The sequence below is a fragment of the Macaca fascicularis genome, chromosome 6 (assembly GCF_037993035.2).
Source record: "Macaca fascicularis isolate 582-1 chromosome 6, T2T-MFA8v1.1".
NCBI lineage: Eukaryota > Metazoa > Chordata > Mammalia > Primates > Cercopithecidae > Macaca > Macaca fascicularis.
Genome location: NC_088380.1, coordinates 102,891,800 through 102,907,378, shown reverse-complemented (window position 1 = coordinate 102,907,378; position 15,579 = coordinate 102,891,800). Strand labels below are relative to the sequence as shown.

Genomic DNA, 15,579 nt, shown 5'->3' with positions numbered 1-15,579 from the left:
CACATGGCTTCTAATGTTCACCATATATGATCCATAATTTAGAAGAGATTTTCCTACACTACCCCGCGGTTCTATTTTAGCAGACTTAGATGTGCCATAATAGCTCACTCTCTTAAGCCCTCTTCAGTATCAAAAACAAAACTTTAATCTGTAACACAGTTATCAGCCGTGAAAGTGGAAAAGGTACCTATGAGTCAAAATGACCCTCTGCCCCGCTCCACCCCACCCTACAAAAAGCTGTTCAGGAGTATTTGGGCTGCTTATGAGAATGCTGTCTGTATTCCCAGGAACAGACAAACGCCTACCCTGGTTAGAAGCTGCACTGCTCAGCCTCCAGGGTAGAAAGCTCCCCACACCCTCTACCCAAGGAGAAGAGAAGCAAATGGGGTGGCCAGGCTCCAGGACGTGGACTGTTTAGTGTGGTTTCTGCAGTCCAGGTCACCGCCATGGGTGAAGCTTTTCCTTCCTTCTTTTCCAACCAAGTGGCCAAGGTCCTACGGCTGCTGTAGGGCCTCTTCCCCAGGATGAGACAGCCCAGCCATTCCCCTTCCCTCTTTTTTTTTTTTTTTTTTTTTTTTTGAGATGGAGTCTCACTCTGTCACCCAATCTGCACTGCAGTGGTGCAATCTTAGCTCACTGCCACCTCTGCCTCCCGGGTTCAAACAATTCTGCCTCAGCCTCCCTGGTAGCTGGAGTTACAGGCGCCCAGCACCACGCCCAGTTAATTTTTATATTTTTAGTACAGATGGAGTTTCAACTTGTTGGCCAGGCTGCTCTCGAACTCCCGACCTCAGGTGATCCACCTGCCTCGGCCTCCCAAAGTGCTGGGATTACAGGCATGAGCCACCGCATCTGGCCGAGTCAGCCCAGAAATCTTGACTTTTTGTTCTGGCAAAATTACTCTCTTCCACGTCTGCCTTCCAAGTAGCTAAATCAGAGATCTGGCCTTGGGGCAGGCTTGAAGAACCCCTGTTTTTTGGTCCTCAAGAGCTCCTACCAGGGTCTGGGACAATTCCAAGACTTGTGTTCTTAAAGAGGAAAGAAACCTCACATACACGGCTCTCGCAGAGCTCAGGCAGAGCTCAGGCAAGGCTTGGGAGGTGGCCCTAAGGTTTGGGTGTGCCATCTATGATAACAGCTAAGAGATCTGAAGCCAGCTGTCTGGGTTCCAACCTCAATTCCAACAGCACTGGCTGTGTGATGTTAGACAACGTCCCCAGCCTCTCTGTGGTTCAGTTTCCTCACTGTAAAAGGGACGCAACAATAGAGCTTCTCTAAAAATTAAGTGAATTGGTGCATATAAGGTATTCAGAACAATGCTTGGCACATGGGGGAGTTCAATAGACACGTAATGAACAGAGTAACTTAGCAATTAGTAAATATACTCATCCAGGACAGGCGCGGTGGCTCACGCCTGTAATTCCAAAACTTTGGGAGGCTGAGGCGAGAGGATCACTTGAGCCCAGGAGTTTGAGACTAGCATGGGCAACACAGCAATATTCCATCTCTAAAAATGTGTTTCTGTAACATATATGTCTATATAGACTCATATATTCACAGTGTATTTATAATACACAAAATAGCGGAATACAGACTTAACTATTCACAATGGTTACTTCTAGAGAAGGGGAAATGCAAATTTCAGCTTTTTATGCTACACATATATTCTTGTATCATCTGAAATATTTAAGCAAATTGTATGTATAAATTTGCCCCAAAACACATAGCAGAACAATGTAGTTTTGACTCAAAAATCTTCAAATCATGATGGAATTGTCCTGTGAAAGTAAAGTTATAGAGATGAAAAGTCTCCCTCCAGCCTAAATGCTCTTTCATATGACCTATATTACACACACCAATGCAGACGCCCCAATCCTTTCCCCACGGTCATAAGAATTTTTCAGTGAACTGTATTCCCCTTTACAAACTAGATGATAGTTAGAGTTACCAGGCAAGAACGTGGATCCAGTTCTGCTTTTTCAAAGCCCAATGTTCCTCACATAATAGCAATGCATTCTTCAACCGGTCAACTGCCCCCAACACCTGAGCTCTCTGTTGTACACAACTCAGCGAGGCCTGGGAGAAAGCAGGTGCAAATTTCACTTACTCAGTAACAACACATCCCACCTGATTCCTCTGCTGGGCTAGTTCTCAAGTCATCTTTTTCTAAGCTTTCATTCGGCTCTACCACATGTACCTAGGCTGGGTAAAATACTTTACCAGGTTTTTTTTTTTTTGAGATGGAGTTTCACTCTCTAGCCCAGGCTGGAGTGCAGTGACACCATCTCGGCTCACTGTAACCTCCACCTCCCGGGTTCAAACGATTCTCCTGCTTCAGCCTCTCAAGTAGCTGGGACTACAGGCACACCCAGGACTACCACCACACCCAGCTAATTTTTGTATTTTTAGCAAAGATGGGGTTTCACCATATTGGCCAGGCTGGTCTCAAACTCCTGACCTCATGATCCGTCCGCCTTGGCCTCCCAAAGTGCTGGGAATACAGGCGTAAGTCACCGCACCTGGCCTACTTTACCAGTTTTATTCCTGAATTAAACCTGTTATTACTATCAATAACGTCAATCAGTGCCATTTCATTCACCGTATGACACACACACACAAAGCACTCCATACTCGCTCCACCTATCTGCTTTTCTGCAATGGCCACAGTGTTCCCCATCTTACATGAGAGGCACACACAAAGACAATGACTTCTCCAAGGTTTTGTAATTCACAATCAGTGGCAGAACCAACATGACCAACCACGTCTGGCCAAGGCCTGTGTTTCAGCCACACCATCTGGTTGCTGCCCCAAGGCTCAATGGGCAAGTAACAGATCACTCCGATTGCAGAGGCTTCAGAAATGCCTTCCACCATGGTACAATGGACGGTTCGCTCTCAGAAGGGGAGGCAGGGGTGGAATCAGCACACAGTTCTGCTAGGTTTCTCATGCAGGGCACAGACTATGTGTATTTTGTGCCTTGCTTTGCAGTTGAAATGTCTCCTGCCCCCTGTACAACAGCTTTCTTTGTCCTCTCCACATAAAAGTACAACTGAGGTCCTCAGGGGAAGGCAGTGATCACTGCCCTGTGCCACACCTGACTGATGTCCAAACAAGTGGACACACAGGCTCTTCTCTTATGGCCCAGGCTGCCCCCATCTGCTAAGCATCAACAACTACACATAGGATTTGCAGAACATGAATGACATGGAGGTGACTGCTTTATCTCTGTTGAAAACTTACTGCACTCTCTTAAAAAAGGGAATTCAGGAAAAACTGAACATTTGAGGCTGGCTGGCTGTAATCTTCAGCTGCTGAGAAAGCCTCAGCTGCTCGGTTCCACTGTGGAAATCCAACTCCTCCCTCAAAGTCCAACTCAAGTACACCTCCTCTGCGGTGACTGCCCCTTCCTCCCTTTCACAAGCATGTGTTCTCTCTGCAGTCCCAGAGCATTCTATCGCCACCTCTGGAGCCACACTGTCCCAGCCTACAGCCAGCTCAGCGCACAGCTGCCTCTCCCTTTGTGTACCTGCAGGCCCCACCTGGGCTGGAAGGCTGCCTCCTTCTCCTCCGCACAGAGGCGGCACTCAGGAACTACTGAATGAGGGAGGGAGTGGATGAGCAAGATCAGCCAAGGGCTACAGGGAGTGACCTGCAGCTCCCAGCAGGAACAGCCCCTGCCCTGCCAATCCGGAGGTGCTGGCTCTGTTCTCAGCAGGGCCGCTAAAAGCTCCCTTATAACAGCTCTAGGACACGACGGTCAACTTGGTGTCAGGCCCTAGAGACACCGAAACTCCTAACAAATAAAGAGGCCGCGTATGCAGCATGCTCGTTAAAAGCACAGGCTTCGGAGTCAGAGCTTGAATTCCGCTTATTATGTGACCTTGAGCAAGTTACTCAATGCATCAGTCTCATTTTGTCACCGGCAAAATGAGGACATTATCTGCCACACAGTGTTGCTGAAAAAGTAAGAGAGGTGACAGACGCAAAGTGCTTGGCACTTACTTACTCTTATTGGTTTATTACAAAGAAGAGAACACGGGAACAGCCAAATGCAAGAGAGGCACAGGGCACACCACGGGGCAGAGAGGTCGAGGCTCCCATGCCTGGAAGTGCCACCTCCCCAGCACCAAATGAGTTCACCAAACCAGAAGCTCCCCAAACCCAGTATTTAGAGGGTTTTATGGAGTTTTAATAACATCAACATGATTAAGTCACTGGCTACCCGTGACTAGCTCAATCTCCAGCCTGTCTCATCTCCCCTCCCAGAGGTAGGTGTGGGGCTGACATGTCCAACTCTATAATCATGACTCATCTTTCTGGCAACCAGCCCTGATCCTGAACCTGTCTAGGGGCCGAAGCCCCCTGTCATCTCATTATCATACAAAAGACACTCCTATCGCCCCAGAGATTCCCAAAGTCTTAGAAGCTCTTGTGTCAGGTATTGAAACCTAAGACCAAATATTATAACCAATGATGTTCCTATCACTCAGGAAATTACAAGGGTTTTAGAAGCTGTGGGCCAAAAACCAGGAAGAATACTAAATATATACACTATTATACTATGTATCCCACTATCACAATAATTTTTTTTGAGACAGAGTCTACCTCTGTTGCCCAGGTTGGAGTGCAGTGGTGCAATCTCAGCTTATGGTGCGATCTCAGCTCACTGCAACCTCCACCTCTCAGGTTCAAGCAATTCTTGTGCCTTATCCTCCTGAGTAGCTGGAACTACAGGTGTGCAACACTACAACTGACTAATTTTTGTATTTTTTAGTAGAGACGGGGTTTCACTGTGTTGGCCAGGCTGGCCTTCAACTCCTGGCCTCAAGTGATCTGCCCACCTCGGCCTCCCAAAAATCTGGGATAAGTCACGAGCCACCGTGCCTGGCCTCACTAGCACAATAATTATACTGAGAGGATGGGGGAGAAAAACGTGGGCAACAGGAGGAGCGGGGAAGGTAAGCAGCCTGAATCCTTGTCTTCCATAGTAGGACACCTCCCTGTCTTTCACACAATCTAGAAGAACGAGCTAAAACATAAACACAGTAACCTCCAAGGAGCAGGGATCAGAGTGGAGAAGGGTAAGGTGGGGGATTGCTGGGTTTTGTCCTAAGCCTTGTTAATTTCTGACTCTTAGAACTGTAGGCCTGTACAACTTTGCTAAAAATGAGTATTTACCTGTAATCCCAGCACTTTGGGAAGCCAACGTGGGCGGATCACGAGGTCAGGAGATCGAGACCATCCTGGCTAACACGGTGAAACCCCGTCTCTACTAAAAATACAAAATACTAGCCAGGCGTGCTGGCAGGCGCCTGTAGTCCCAGCTACTCAGGAGGTTGAGGCAGGAGAATGGTGTGAACCCAGGAGGCGGAGCTTGCAGTGAGCTGAGACTATGCCACTGCACTCCAGCCTGGGCGACAGAGCGAGACTCCATCTCAAAAAAAAAAAAAAGAGTATTTAGTTTTTAAACAAAATCTGATATTTGACCAACAACAATAGTATATTAAGTGATATGGTTTTTTGTTTTTGTTTGAGAGAGGGTCTTGCTCTGTTGCCTGGGCTGGAGTGCGGTGGTATAATTCTAACTTACTACAGCCTCAAATTATTGGGATCAGGTGATCAACCTCTCGAGCAGCTAGAACCACAGGTGTGCACCACCATGCCCAGCATTCTTTCTCTCTTTTTTTTTTTTTTTTGGTAGAGGTGGAGGTCTTGCTATGTTGCTGGTCTTAAATTGCTGACCTCAGTGGATCCTACTGCCTCAGCCTCCCTAAGTTCTGGGATTACAGGTGTGAGCCACCACACCAGGCCAAAGTGGTGTATTCTAAAATTTTTTGGAATCCAACCACTTTGAAAAAGTATGGAGAGCTATAAATCATCTCCCCATAAACACACATGGATGCAGATACACAAAATTGTTGCACAGGATTTTGGGGACTTCATAAAGTCCTGAAAGCCAGGTTAAAAACCTTAGGACTATACATTCTGGTTTCTTTTTTTTTCTTTTTTTTTTTTTTTTTGAGACAGTCTTGCTTTGTCATTCAGGCTGGAGTGCAGTGGCGTGATCTCCGCTCACTGCAAGGTCTGCCTCCCAGGTTCACGCCATTCTCCTGCCTCAGCCTCCCGAGTACCTGGGACTACAGGCGCCCGCCACCATGCCCGGCTAATTTTTTGTATTTTTAGTAGAGGCAGGGTTTCACCATAGCCAGGATGGTCTCAATCTCCTGACCTCGTGATCCACCCTCCTCGGTCTCCCAAAGTCTGGGATTACAGGCGTGAACCACCGCGCCCGGCCCTAGATTCTGGTTTATTAAAGGAAATGCATTTCAAGTCAGAGTTTGTCATTTATTGCACAGGAAAATAAAAACTTAGTTAAGAAAATCAAAAACACCCACATGATAAAATGAGGTCCTACTTGGTTTTAAACTACTTGGTGACCACCATCAGTTGTTTGCTTGACCACAGGATGCACCTAATTCCTAACTATGAATAAAGGTACAAACATTGTTTATTGGGCTTTTGGCTTCAGCCTTGAAACAATCAGATTCTCTCAAACTCAGGAATGTGAATCGCTGTTGGGTTGATGCAGCTGTTTCCATTCTAGAAATGGACCTGGAATCATGTACTTTTCGCCCATGAAGAGTCCTTTGTGCAAAACTTGAAAAGGGAAGGTCCCAAATTCCCCATATGGTATTTCTTCCAGTAGAGGAATTACTCTAATGACTTCTTAGCAAAACTTACATGATCAGGGCAGGCCATCAAAATACTCCAGAAAACAAAGTTTAGCTCCATTTCTGATGGACCTGTCTCCACTGCTATCAGTCTCACCAACAGCCTCACATCAAGTCAGAGGAACGGTTTTTTCATTTAAGAAGGATCTTCATGGCTGGGTGTGGTCGCTCACGCCTGTAATCCCAGCACTTTGGGAGGCCAAGTTGGGTGGATCACGAGGTCAGGATTTTGTGACCAGCCTGGCCAACATACTGAAACCCCGTCTGTACTAAAAATACAAAAATTAGCCAGGCTTGGTGGCACGTGCCTGTGGTCCCAGCTACTTAGGAGGCTGAGGCAGGAGAACTGCTTGAACCTGGGAGGTGGAAGTTGTGGTGAGCCAAGACTGCACCACTGCACTTCAGCCCGGGCAAGAGAATGAGACTCCGTCTCAAAAGAAAAAAAAAAAAAAAAAAAAAAAGGACCTTCATGTTCCTGCCAACTTGCAAAAAAATTAAATAAATAAATAAATAAATAATTGATATCTGTTAACCAGAGGTGACAAAAAGCACCTCCCAGGCTGCTGTAGTAAGTGGATCCGTAACTGTGGTGGGAGATTCCAACCCCCGAGACCTGTGACTATGTCGTGCAGCAAAAGGGCTTGGCCACAGGCCTTAGGAAGAGTATCCTGGGCTATCCAGGGAGGTCCAATCTAATCCCATGAGCCTCTAAGAGCATAGAACTGGCCAGGCGCGGTGGCTCACACCCGTAATCTCCACACTTTGGAAGGCTAAGGCAGGCAGATCACGAGATCAAGAGATGGAGACCATCCTGGCTAAAATGGTGAAACCCATCTCTACTAAAAATACAAAAATTAGTTGGGTGTCATCGCGGGCAACTGTAGTCCCAGCTACTCAGGAGGCTGAAGCAGGGGAATCACTTGAACCCAGGAGGTAGAGGTTGCAGTGAGCTGAGATCATGCTACTGCACTCCAGCCTGGGCAACAGTGCGAGATTCCATCTCAAAAAAATATTTTAAAATAGGGAATAGAACTTTCTCCGAGTGCAAGAAGAGAAATGCACAAAGGGGAACTGGAGAGCCTGACCAGGTCCCTGGCCTACCTAGTCCTGAGCTGATGGGACCACGTACAAAGACCAGATAGAGGCCTCAGGAGCTGAGGGCAGCTCCCAACAGATGGAGAGCAAGGGAACAGACACCTCAGTCCTGCAACCACAAGGAACTATATTTGGCCAAAAGCACTTGGAAACAATTCTCCAGTGAGGAATGCAGCCCAGCCCACATGGTGATTTTTGCCCAGTCACATCCACGTCAGTCTTCTGCCCCATAGAACTGTGAGATGATACAATTTCAATTGTTTTAAGCCACTAAATTTGTGGAAATGTGGTAAAGCAGCAACAGAAATGAATACAGTGATTCACGTGGAAACCCCTAGAAGAGTTCCTGGCACAGTGTTGACACCTGACAAGCGTTTCCTGATTTCCTTACATCGCAAGGCAGGGCTGGCCACACTCCATCCAAAACAATAAATGATAGACTTGTTCTGACAAAACAGATTCAGTGAATTATAAATGGCCCAGAACACCTACAAATTTTAGGTTTCAGGTAAGTGATTGCCTTTCTTTTCACTTAGAAGCCTCCCAATGCTCATCTTACTGATAAACTCTAAGTACCAGGCAGGAGACTAAACACCAGACAAACCCAGCCCCAGATGCCCCAAGGGAGCCCATCCCAGCACTCACTCTCCGCTGCACTGAAATGATGTCCAGGTCAGTTTATCCCACTAGACCAAGAACTCCAGCTCTCCACGTGTGAGTCACCAGTGCTGCCTCTGCATCTCTGCTTCTAGGATGGTGCTTCTGCACTTCACAGGAAATCTGTATCAATGTTTGTCAACACTATATATGACAGTGTCACTTAATATCTGCACAGAAAACATAAATTCTTTGAGGACCAGGGCTGGGTTTATTAGCCTTTGTAATCCCACTGCCACTGTCTGAGACATCAGAGGCACTCGGTAGAAGTTGGTGAAGAGAAAGAAAAGGCAGAGGAGAGACAGGAAAGCAGGACCAACACCGCAGACACAGATTCTGAGGTGGCCGGAGGAGAGGCAGGGCAGAGAAACTTCCTGGATGCTGGAATGGGGTTCACTGTGATATCTGCTGCTGGATTTCAAATGTCAAAGGTGACGCTTTGCTGACCTTGACCTCTGACTGCCCTTTAGCTTTCCCAACCTCAACACAGGGCACTTAGAAACTGCAATGTCAAGAAATTATGCTTCATTAAAGCATGGGAATGTTATTTACATGGACGTTCATTACTGAATTTTTTACATGGGAATGTAAATAATTGAAGAGATTGTTAAAGATTAAATCATGCACATTCAATAACTTTGTAAAATATTAATGATAACTGAAACACAAATTTTGATGTTCCCCAAAAATGCTAAAATATAAAAAAATACTGGCCAATTAAAGATAGAAAACAATCCTAATGCAGCTCCCCAACAGACACATTAAAACTTCTCTATACATTAAATATTTCGGATTTCAAAGGAAAACCCAGATTCATTCCATTCTTAATATGGCGTTAAAAAAAAAAATCTTAGGTAATACAATATTTCATTTAAAATTTACAAAATTCCATTACATTCATTATTTCATTTGATCCTCAAAACAATCTCCTGAGTTAGGCAGAACAGGTATTATTAACAACTAACTCCATTTTACAGGTAAGGGAACTGAAGTTCAGCAAGTACTTGGGCTTAACAAAAGCTTTAATAGGGCCACATATCAAAACCAAATCCTCTGCTCAAAAGAACTAGAATAAGTTATCTTTTACATATTATTCATACTTATATCCTGTCAATATCCAAAAATGTTTTGAGGTAGCCTGCAATAATAGACACCTATCCAATAAAAACATTAAAACGAAAAACAGGGGGAAAAAAAAACAGCAGGTGACATGGGAGACAGACGAAGGTAGATAGCAAAGACTGAGACTTATAATCTAAGAAAACTTCATCTCTGACCTTCCAGTTCCAGGGAGATAACGCTAAGGAAACAAGATGGTTTATAGACTCATAAACTGACAAAAGAGAGGTTGCATCAGTTCTTAACTCTGAAACACTCCTAGCAGCCACAGCAAATCTCTAGGACAACATACCAATGGCATCAAAGCAAGAGTATACTTCGGGATAGAGTGAATTAAGTTCCCTGTTTGGGACCCAGGCCAGGGCTAGAGAAAAGAACTCTGAAATGTAGAGCTCAAAAATACATCCTCTGTCGGCCAGGCGCAGTGGCTCACACCTGTAATCCCCAGCACTCTGGAAGGCCGAGGCGGGCAGATCACGAAGTCAGGAGATGGAGACCATCCTGCCTAGCACAGTGAAATCCTGTTTCTACTAAAAATACAAAAAATTAGCCGGGCATGGTGGCAGGCGCCTATAGTCCCAGCTGCTTGGGAGGCTGAGGTAGGAGAATGGAGTGAAGCCAGGAGGCGGAGCTTGCAGTGGGCCAAGATCCTGCCACTGCACTCCAGCATGGGCAACAGAGCAAAACTCCGTCACCAAAAAAAAAAAAAAAAAAAAAAAACATATATATATATATATATATACCCTCTGTCTTCTCCATACCCATGTGTCCCCTTCTGTGAGAGACTTCCTTACACCATTGCGGGGAAGAGAATTTTTCTCTGCTATATTTGCTTGAAAGAATTAAAGGTGTAGGGCAAAAATTCTTGGAAATTATGTAGTTTACGATCCTCAAAAGTGAGAAAAATGAAGCCCAGAAGAGAAGGCCTTCCAGGAAAATTCCAGAGCCAGAGGTAGACCCAGTACATTGTTTTTGTTTTTGTTTTGAGAGGAAGTCTCACTCTATGGCCCAGGCTGGAGTGCAGTGCAGCCATTTCACTCACTGCCACCTCCGCCTCCCGGGTTCAAGCTATTCTCCTGCCTCAGCCTCCTGAGGAGCTGCGATTACAGGCGCCCACCACCACACCCAACTAATTTTTGTATTTTTAGTAGAGACAGGGTTTCACCATGTTGGCCAGGTTGGTCTCCAACTCCTGACCTCAAGTGATCCGCCTGCCTAGACCTCCCAAAGTCCTCGGATTACAGGCGTGAGCCACCGTACCAGGCAGACCTGTTAAGTTTTAATCAAGTACTCTGAACTATGCAACAAACGCTAGGAAGTAATAGAAAAAAAATTAATCTAAAAACCCTCTGGAGAGTCAAGGAATTGCAGATTTAAAATAGCACGAATACTTGGATTCACGGTATTGAAAAAGGACCTCGCATTTACCCACGCGCGCGGGTCCACGCAGCCACCTATATAGGTGACAAAACACTCAGGAAGCCCTCATGCGGGGCCGGGAAAGAGCCCCCACGCAGAGTCACGGACTCCCTCGTCCGAAGGTCCGCGCAGTCCCCTCGGTGAGTCTAGGGAAGCAGTCTCGCTGCGAGGGAGGGCGAGGAGGGCGGCGGAGTCTCCCTCTCGCGGTGGCCCGGACCCCGCCCCACGAGTGGGCCCTCGCAGGGCCCCCTCTGCTGCACGCGGGGACCAGCCACGCTGCGGGGAACCGGGCAGAAGCCAGCGCCTGGGTCCATGCAGTCCCCTCCGCGGCAGACGCGGGGAGCCGGGGAGCAGTAGGGACCGGCCCTCACCCGCAGGGCGACCAGGACACCCCGCGGGCCCACGAGGTACCGCAGCAGGCGCTAAGCCCCCGGTGCCGCCCAAGGCCGAGACAAAGCCCTGGAGCAAGGACCCCGGATCCCAACCTCAGACCCTGCGGAGCCCAGCTCGGAGCCGCCAGGCGCGGGGCAGAGACCCCCGCCCGGTCCGGAGACCCCGTCGCCCGTCGCGCCCTCTCACCTCAGGCTGCCGCCTCGCAGCGCTCGCTCCTCGCCGCGGCGCCTGGGCCGACTGGAGCGCAGCTGAGCAGCCGACAGAGCCGCGGCAGCCTCAACAATGGAGCCCCGGGGCGGGGCCGCCGCCGCCGCTTCAGCCCGTGTTCCCCGCTCAGGATCCGGCTCGGATCAACGAGCTGCAGCTGGCGCGGGGTTGCGGCCGGGAAACACACCGCGCAGGTGCACACGGCCCAGCCCGCCGCCCGCAGCCCCGCCCCCAGCGGAGCCGGGCGCCCAGGGCCCGCCCCCCGGGCAATGGGGAGCGAGCTGCGCGGAGAGGGCGGGGCCTGGGGGAACAAAGGCAGGTTGGGCGGGGCGGCGCTGGGACTGGGCGTGCGGTGTCCCGCGGGAGGACCGGACCCAAGAGCTGGCCGGATCCTGGCCTCCTAGAAGACCCAGCTCAACGTCCACCTGCAGTCTGCCCTACAGGACGCGCTCATCTCAAGCCCAGAACTCAGGCTTTTAGGGCAGAGAGCGAGAGACAGGCTTGCTTTACAAAAAAGGAAACTGAGGTTCAAGGAATAGGATTGCCTGCTGCCCGAAGTCACGTAGTCCCATTCACTCGTTCACCTTGTCATTCAGCAAACATTTGGAAGCACGTATGGTGGGCGTTAGGAGTGAAGTAGGGCCAGGCGCGGTGGCTCGCTCCTGTAATCCCAGCAGTTTGTGGGACGGAGGCAGGTGGATCACTTGAGGCCAGGAGTTCGAAACCAGCCTGGCCAACAAGATGAAACCCCATCTCTGCTAAAAATAAAAAAACTTAGCCGATCGTGGTGACGCGTCCCTATGGTCCCAGTTACTGGGAAGACTGAGGCAGGAGAATCGTTTGAGCCCGGGAGGTGGAGGTTGCAGTGAGCTGAGATGGTGCCACTGCATGCGCTCCAGCCTGGGCGACAGAATGAGACTCTGTCTCCAAAAAAAAAAAAAAAAAAAATTAATAGAGGGGAAGTAAAAACGAACTTAGGCCTTCCCTGAAGGAGCTCGGCCAAGGAGTACCTGAAATGTCTCTGCATCTCTTTAAGGTCTGATAAAGGAACCAGGAGCAAGCGCTAATCACTTCCCTTTCCTACCTCAGAACTTTCATGTGTTTGCTGTTCCCCGCCTGAAATGCCAAGTACCAATGGTATTTATTTATTTATTTATTTATAGAAATGAGGTCTCCCTATGTTGCCCAGGCTGGTCTCAAACTCCTGGCCTCAAGCTATCCTCTCGTCTCAGCCTCCCAAAGTATTGGGATTGCAGGCATGAACCACTGTCCCAGCCCTGATCGTCTTTAAAACGTCTTTCCTCATCTTATTTGAGTTTCCTGCTCCATGTGACCCCACACCCTTGGTTTCCCTGTACTTCCATAGCTGCTCCTCGGTGGGTCCTGGGGACCCACCCCCTTCTCTGCCCAACTTGTATATGTCTGGACTCAGGCCAAATGCCCTTCCATTTGCAGTGGGCACTGCCACAAGAAATCTCATGCCTTTCCAGGCTTCACAAACCATCCACATGCTCTGCTGCCTGCCAGAGACATCCATCCCAGTCAGATGCCCAGCCCTGACCTTTCCCAAAGGCCCAGCTGGACACAGGGAAACATCTCAAATTTTCCGCGGGCCAAACAGAGTGCTTTATTAGTGCCCTAACCTGCTCATCCACATTCTTGTGATTCTCAGTGAACAGCCCCTCCATCCACCCAGCTGCTCAGGTGAAAATCTCAAATCCTCCTCCAGTCCTTCCTCCTGGAACCTCTCATGCAGCCCTCTGCCTTCCTAGGACACTGAGCACGCCTCACTCCCAGTGCCAGCTGGGGTGCTGTCTGAGTGGCTGCCACCCACTTGGCATGAAGTGTGACCTCTCGCCCGGTGTGGTGGCTTATGCCTGTAGTCACAGCACTTTGGGAGGCTGATGTGGGCAGATCGCTTGAGGCCAGGAGACTGGGACCAGCCGGGCCAATATGGTGAAACTAAAATACAACAATTAGCCAGGCATGGTAATGTATGCCTATCATCCCAGCTACCCTACCCAGGAGGCTGAGGCAGGAAAATTGCTTGAACCTGGGAGGCAGAGGTTGCAGTGAGCCAAGGTCACACCACAGCACTCCAGCCTGGGCAACAGAGCGGGACTCTGTCACAAATTTTAAAAAAGAAGAAGGAGGAGAAGAAGAAGAAGGAGAAGAAGTGTGACCTCTCTAAGGCAAGGCAGTGTCCCACTCTGATTCACTTCCATGTGTAAAACAGGACCTGCGCCCTGAAGGCACTCACTCAGGAAGGCTGCTGGGATGGGTGGATGCACAGTTCAGGTCTTCATGGTGGCTGGGGCTGACCCCATCCCCATCGCTCTTCGCACACACACCTGCACACTCATCACTCCCACGCTCACACCCACCACTGAAAGCCTGGCCCCTAATCTGATTTGCCTAACAAGGTCCCTGGATGAACAACACATGCTTCCCTACCTCTCCCCTGCTAGGGCCCCACCGTGTTCTGGGATGTACTCAGGGATCAGGAGAACAAAACCTCAGGGAGTGAAAGGACATTCCAGGGTGCAGGCCTCTGCATCCCCCTCCATGCCCTCACCCCTGCCTGACACACCCTCACCCCTGTACCTGGCCAGCTCCTACCAACCCTTAAAGTCTCACCAAGTTCAGTGGTGGCAGCCACACCCTAAAGTGACTGACCCCCCAATGACCTATGCCGTTGCATAGTCTTCCTGACCTTGGGTACGAGCAAAACCGGTGACTGGCTTCTAACCCATAGAGCCTGGCAAAAGCAATGGGATGTCATTGTCACAGTGCATCACCTTCGCACACTAGAGAGAAAGGTTCCGCCTGCAGGCGCTACAGGAGGGAGATGCTGTGCTGAGAAAGGACCTTCGGAGGGGCCCTGTAGGCAAGGAAGCAAAAAACTGGGTCCTTGCCAAGCGGGTCCGAGGAAATGAATTATGCCAGTAACCTCGGCGGACCTGGAAATGGATTCTGCCCTGGTGGAGCCTCAGATGAGGATGCAGCCCAGCTGCTTAGCGTGAGATCCCAAGCACAGGACCCGCTAAAATGAGCTCAACTCCTAGCTTGCCAAAATTGGCTTAAAGGTGTGTGTTGTTTTAAGCTTCTAAGTGTTTAGTTATTGCCTATGAAAGTGGTAAAATATGAGACAATAACTTAGGTCCCCTCCCCATCACACACATTCTTCTTTCTGGCATTCATCACAATTATACTTATTGATTTAAAATCTCCCTTTTGACTGGGTGCAGTGGCTCAGGATTTCCAGACCAGCCTGGCCAACATGGTGAATCCCCATCTCTACTAAAAATACAAAAATTAGCTAGATGTGGTGGTGCAATCCTGTAATCCCAGCTACTCAGAAGGCTGAGGCAGGAGAATTGCTTGAATCCAGGAGGCAGAGGTTGCAGTGAGCCGAGATTACACCATTGCACTACAGCCTGAGTGACAAGAACAAAACTGTCTCAAAAAAAAAAAAAAAAAGAATTGTCTCTTGCCACTAGCATGAAGGTCCCATGAGAAGAAAAATGGAAACTCTTGCTCATAACAGTGCCCCAAATGCCCAGCACGGTGTAGCTCTAGGGCAGTTAGTCGATGGTGGACGCTGCTGGTTGGAGGGCCCTGCTGGCCCTCCCAACTGCCTTCTCTCTGGTCACATTCCATTATAGAGAACAGAATAGTTTCTTGCCTTTCCAGAGTCCCTCTTAGTGGGGATTGGCCAAGTGACATTGTCCTGCCCCGGGAGACATAAGTGGAAGTTGGCCGAAAGGTTTCTAGCCTTGGTGTGCTGGGACAATTTGAACCAGGACATGACAGCTGACCGTCCATTGTTCGGGAATTCTGCAAGTTGGTTGTTCAACACATTCGGTACTTCAAAATATTAAATAATATAAACTTGCAAATTAAAAAATGCATTAGACCAGATGCAGTGGCCCACGTCTAACACATGGGAAGCCTGAA

At 48.8% G+C, this 15,579-nt stretch overlaps 1 protein-coding gene and 1 pseudogene across 4 annotated transcripts in view; one reads left to right on the top strand and one right to left on the bottom strand.

The window, feature by feature from the left end:
- The window catches only part of LOC135971373 (SH3 domain and tetratricopeptide repeat-containing protein 1-like), a 52,210-nt gene extending 40,460 nt beyond the window's left edge, over window positions 1–11,750 (bottom strand). For 2 of the 4 annotated variants that reach the window (XM_073993962.1, XM_073993964.1), the window contains exon 1: window positions 11,602–11,750. The gene's annotated coding sequence lies outside the window, so the exon portion shown is untranslated. Of the gene's footprint in view, window positions 1–8,472 lie in introns of all 4 variants that reach the window. The other 2 variants (XM_073993963.1, XM_073993961.1) reach the window with 2 other exon arrangements.
- On the top strand, window positions 10,971–12,409 carry LOC135971372 (uncharacterized; annotated as a pseudogene).
- Window positions 12,410–15,579: the final 3,170 nt, after the last annotated feature.